We start from the raw sequence: 6,000 nt of genomic DNA on the forward strand, positions 1-6,000 counted from the left end.
GGTTATATTCACGTGACAAGGGGATAATCCACTATTCACGATATGCATGACATCCTCTCATATATAAAATACTTCACATGAAGAAAACAAAATACATGCTGCGGTTACCCATAAAATAAAGTTCATTAAAATAGTTGGTAAAAGAAGGCTGCAACCTTTCATTCATGTTCTTAAAATGGTATGACAAACTTAGGTTTAATAAGACTATTTGATTTAAATACTTCCAAGAAGAAATATTTGCTGTGATGGAGAAAATGTGACTTTGTGTTTGCAAAAAAGTTGCTTTCCTTGGAACTTAGTTGATTTCCTTAGGGAAGAGGGAGTTAGATGTGGCCCTTGTGGTTAAGGGGATCAGAGGGTATGGAGAGAAGGCAGGTACGGGATACTGAGTTGGATGATCAGCCATGATCATATTGAATGGCGGTGCAGGCTCGATGGGCCGAATGGCCTACTCCTGCACCTAATTTCTATGTTTCTATGTTAACTTAGGGTCTGGGTCAGCAGCCTATACCAGTGTGATGGAGGAAGAGATATGAGCACGCACGCCATGCATGCACATGGCAGATGGAACATGAAAAAGACACAGAAAGATTGAAGTTTATTAACTTCAGCAGCAAAACTGTATGTACTTAATACAGCAAAGGGAGGAGATGGAAGCCACCAGGGAGAGCGGTATGAAATTTGATTCTCTCTATCTCTCTCTCACTTCCTCACCCTAATTCTCCGACCAGTTTCACAGTCCTCCTGATTAATTTTACTCATTGACACCTTCCCCTCAGCTAACACTGAACCATTCGACATTTTCTTTATCAACGTCTACTTTGATCTGTCGTGTTCACACCTCACCCTTCTCTATCCATGTCTCGACTCGAAACCTCACCTATTATTTATTTCCAGAAATGCTGCCTGTCCCGCTGTTACTCCAGCATTTTGTCTCTAACTTAGGTACACAGGGGGGTTTAATGTTTGTTCGTGGATAACGCGACTGGAAAGTCACCCATTGTGAGAATATTGTCGATGTTTCCACCGTTTCCGGGTCCTGAGGACCGGCGAGGCCGCGGCCGTTCTGGGCCTGGTGTTGTTGCCGCTCCTGCTCCGCCGGGCTCAGCTGCCTGAGGTCGCACCCTGCCCCATCCCCCCCCGTCCCCCCGCCCCGCTTCCCTCTCCCACCTGCCGTCTGCCGAGTGAGTGATCCTGTCACGGGTGGTCAGAGCCCATCTCCGGGCTGCCAGCGCCACAGGCGTTACCCGCCCCAGCCGCCCGCGGACTCCATTCCAGGGCGGACTGGAAACCGGGCGCTGTTTGCTTCCCCGGAACAACGACGATCCGCGACAAACGTTCCCCCCTTCCTCAGACAGACTCCAAGGTCACACTACATGGGGCACCGTGAAGAAAGAATTATTATCATCATCCGCTGTGCAACATTGTGTCTGAGTGAAAAATCATGGATCTTAACATCTGTTTATATTTAAACCAAAATAGGATTCAAGAGCGTTTGATGGTCATATCCACTGGGACTGGAACAATGATATTCTTACTTGCTGCAGCTTCACGAGCACATTAAACACAGCAAATAAAACCAATAATATACAAAAATGATCATTAATACGAGGTAACCAGACCATAATAGTGCAAGCCAAATTATTTAATGCAACCCTATACAAAATCCACAATAGTTTGGTGCTGAGGTTGAGTTGTGCTTAGGATTGTACAAAGTGGTTGAAGATCCTGATGTTTACCTTTAGTTTAGAGATACAGTGCGGAAACAGGCCCTTCGGCCCACCGTGTCCGCGTCGACCAGCGATCCCAACACATTAACACTATCCTACACCCATTAGAGACAATTTTTATATTTACCCATTCAATTAACCTACAAGCCTATACGTCTTTGGAGTGTGGGAAGAAACCGAAGATCTCGGAGAAAACCCACGCAGGTCACGGGCAGAACATACAAACTCCGTACAGACAGCACCCGTAGTCGGGATTGAACCCGGGTCTCCGGCGCTGCATTCGCTGTAAGGCGCAGAAGATCATTGGTTGCCCTCTCCCCTCCCTGATGGATATCTACACCTCCCGCTGCCTTAGCAGGGCAAAGAATATCATCAAAGACAGCTCCCATCCTGCGTTTGGACTGTTCGACCTGCTGCCCTCTGGAAGGCGCTATAGGTGCATCAAATCCAGGACAAATAGACTCAGAAATAGTTGCTTTCCGAAAATTATAACTACTCTTAATTCAAATTCACACATGCACTGACTTCACAGCCCAACACCCGGACTTCCATCTGTATATATGTATATAGCGCCGCAGAATTGTGCACCTATCCCCCCCCCCCCCCCCTTCTCCCTTCTGTTTTTTGTTTTTTCTGTTTCTTGTTTTTTGTACCAAATTATATGTATGCACTGAGTACGAGCAGCTTTCAATTTCACTGTACATGTATAGTGACAATAAATGGCATATCTATATCTAACTCTACCGCTGCACCAACATGACTTCAAATGGTTGAATAAATCACGGTATCACACATAACGAAAGGATCTGTCAAGCTCAGATACGTAACTTTAATGCAGTGTAATCATAATTTAATATTCACCATACTTATGTAATCATAAAATTATTACATTAAAGAATTCAGCTCATCAGGCCAACTCCTTAGAGAGCAATCCCATCAGTAGCTCAAGTTCGTGAGTTTATTCAAGCGAGTACAACTCTCATTCTTTCCCTGTTTCTATCCAGAGTCAGAGTCATGCAACCTAGAAACAAGCTTTCAGGTTGGCCAAATCTATGGCAATCATTAATTACCCACCTACACCAATTCCATGTCAGCACTTGGTCTGTAGTCCTCTATGCCTTGGTAATTCAAGTGTTCAAGTGCACTGCTGATTGATTCTGCTCCCCTCCTTTTTTTTATTTTTACAGGCAATATGTTCCAGAGCATAGAAACATAGAAAATAGGTGCAGAAATAAGCCATTCGGCCCTTCGAGCCTGCACCGTCATTCAACATGATCGTGGCTGATCATCCAACTCAGTATCCTGTACCTGCCTTCTCTCCATACCCCCTGATCACTTTAGCCACAAGGGCCACATCTAACTCCCTCTTAAATATAGCCAACGAACTGGCCTCAACTACATTCTGTGGCAGAGAATTCCAGAGATTCACCACTCTCTGTGTGAAAAATGTTTTTCACATCTCGGTCCTAAAAGACTTCCCCCTTATCCGTAAACTGTGACCCCTTGTTCTGGACTTCCTCAACATCGGGAACAATCTTCCTGCATCTAGCCTGTCCAACCACTTAAGAATTTTGTATGTTTCTATAAGATCCCCCCTCAATCTTCTAAATTCTAGCGAGTACAAGCCAAGTCTATCCAGTCTTTCTTCATATGAAAGTCCTGCTATCCCAGGAATCAGTCTGGTGCACCTGCTCTGTACTCCCTCTATGGCAAGAATGTCCTTTCTCAGATTAGGAGACCAAAACTGTACGCAATACTCCAGGTGTGGTCTCAAGACCCTGTACAACTGCAGTAGAACCTCCCTGCTCCTATACTCAAATCATTTTGCTATGAATGCTAACATACCATTCGCTTTCTTCATTGCCTGCTGCACCTGCATGCCTACTTTCAATGACTGATGTACCATGACACCCAGGTCTCGTTGCATCTCCCCTTTTCCTAATCGGCCACCATTCAGATAATAGTCTACTTTCCTGTTTTTTTGCCACCAAAGTGGATAACCTCACATTTATCCACAATGTACTGCATCTGCCATGCATTTGCCCACTCACCCAGCCTATCGAAGTCACCTTGCAGCCTCCTAGCATCCTCCTCACAACTGCCCCCCAGCTTCGTGTCATCCGCATACTTGGAGATGTTGCATTCAATTCCCTCCTCCAAATCATTAATATATATTGTAAATAGCTGGGGTCCCAGCACTGAGCCTTGCGGTACCCCATTAGTCACTGCCTGCCATTCTGAAAAGGACCCGTTTATTCCTACTCTTTGCTTCCTGTCTGCCAGCCAGTTCTCTATCCACATCAATACTGAACCCCCAATGCCGTGTGCTTTAACACATCCACTGGTTCTTCCTTATCCACTCTACTAGTTACATCCTCGAAAAATTCTATAAGATTCGTCAGACATGATTTACTTTTCATAAAGCCATGCTGACTTTGTCCAATGATTTCACCACTTTCCAAATGTGCTGCTATCCCATCTTTAATAACTGACTCTAGCAGTTTCCCCACTACTGATGTTAGACTAACTGGTCTGTAATTCCCCGTTTTCTCTCTCCCTCCCTTTTTAAAAAGTGGGGTTACATTAGCTATCCTCCAATCCTCAGGATCTTGACTCCCGTAGCCGCCGGCTTTTGGGCCCTCCGCATCGGGGCGATCAGCTCCTGCATCAGGGGGAATGAGAGCTCCCCCGCGCCGGCGATCGGACCCCCAGGTCGGGGCTGGTCGAGCCTCTGCATTGTTGGAGCTCCTGACTAGCCTCTCCCAAGACTTCGATGGTAACGTCCGCAGGCCGCAGTTGGAGCGATCCAAAGCAAGGGATCGGCTCCGATGTTAAGTCCACGACCCGTGGTGGGGCTCAAAGTCAGACGGAGGAGGCCTTCAGTTCGATTGATGTTAGGCCGTAGAGCGACCGGAGATACGATCCGGAAAACAATTGCATCTCTGGCAAGGTAAGAGAAAAAAAGTTTTCACCGACCCTTTCCCCCTCCCACTACCCCCATATAAAACAAACTGGAGAACATTTACACAAACTTTTAAAAACGTACCAAATATTAAAAAAAACAGACAGACAGTTGGCGGGGCTGCCAATCGTGCGGCGCCCCAGGTGGTAATCAAAGATCTCTTCTCCATCTGTTTTGAAGAATGACTCCTTATCACCAGTCTAACCATTTTTGCAGAATTTTCTCACTAACAAGTTACTGTCCGGGCTTTTTACTTTGCTTAATCAATATTTGGATCAAGAGAGTCAAGAATGTTTTATTGTCATATGTACTGGAACAGAACAATGAAATTCTTACTTTAAGTAGCAGCACAACACGTTTGTAATTGCAGTACGCAATAGAAAATATAATAAACAAACATAAAAGGTTTAATAAATAAATAAAAACAATAGAGTGCAAAAACAAAACAAAGCTCAAACTTCCTAGTGCATCGCAGGCAGTTTGTAGTTTAGTTGGAGTTCGCAGTGTTCAATTGCCTGACCATTGTTGTAAAGACGTTTTTCCTGAACCTGCACACTGCAGTTTTCAGACCCTTTATACCAGGGATCGGCAACCAACGGCCCCCGGGCCGAATGCGGCCCGTAACCCGGTTTCGTCTGGCCTGCAGGCGTTTTTTTTTCCTGTGATTATCCGGCCCGCGGACTTCCGTCATTTCTAGTACTTCCCGGGCCCGAGGCTGCGGTGCCTAGGCACGAGGACGCAAGGTGGAGCCACTAAGCAGCACCGCAATGGCAGAGCCCCCGATCAGCGCCGAGCACCACCGAGCTCTGGCTGTACCGCATCCTGCGCAAAGCCGCCGGCACGGCTGCGCACCTTCTGTGTCTGGGATTCACTGGCAGGATCGGGGTTGTCAATAGGCCGGGGCCGAGTGAGTGTGAATATTTGAACCAAAGATCACTCGACGAAAAAGACGTAGTACGGTCTTGGGCAGATTCATGGGTAATTTTCGGCCCCATTTCCGTAACTGGCTTCCGTCTCCGCACCAAAGATCCCATATGATACTAGTGCCGAGAGGGAAGCCGGTTACGGAAACATCCTCGTAAAAATAAGTTATTTCGTAAAAATATTCTCCTCTTACAGAGCCAAGGGAAAAGTCCGTAGGTGGGCCATGTTCGTGAGCGCCCATAACTAGGGGCCAGTGCTCCGGGTGGTATCCTCGAAGGGGCGGGATCTATATGAACACGTGATTTGATGCCTGACATCTGGGGCAGGATCCATGTGTACACGTGATAGATGTGGCCCGCCATCCGCTCACAGACATGCGTCCTG

At 46.5% G+C, this 6,000-nt stretch overlaps 1 protein-coding gene across 1 annotated transcript in view; it reads right to left on the reverse strand.

Annotated features, from left to right (window-relative positions):
• znf408 (zinc finger protein 408) overlaps nt 1–1,323 on the reverse strand; it is a 34,005-nt gene extending 32,682 nt beyond the window's left edge. The window contains exon 1 of the mRNA XM_055649742.1: nt 1,171–1,323. The gene's annotated coding sequence lies outside the window, so the exon portion shown is untranslated. The remainder of the gene's footprint in view (nt 1–1,170) is intronic.
• Between the last annotated feature and the right edge of the window lie 4,677 nt (nt 1,324–6,000).

Source organism: Leucoraja erinacea, chromosome 18, assembly GCF_028641065.1.
Source record: "Leucoraja erinacea ecotype New England chromosome 18, Leri_hhj_1, whole genome shotgun sequence".
Taxonomy (NCBI): domain Eukaryota; kingdom Metazoa; phylum Chordata; class Chondrichthyes; order Rajiformes; family Rajidae; genus Leucoraja; species Leucoraja erinaceus.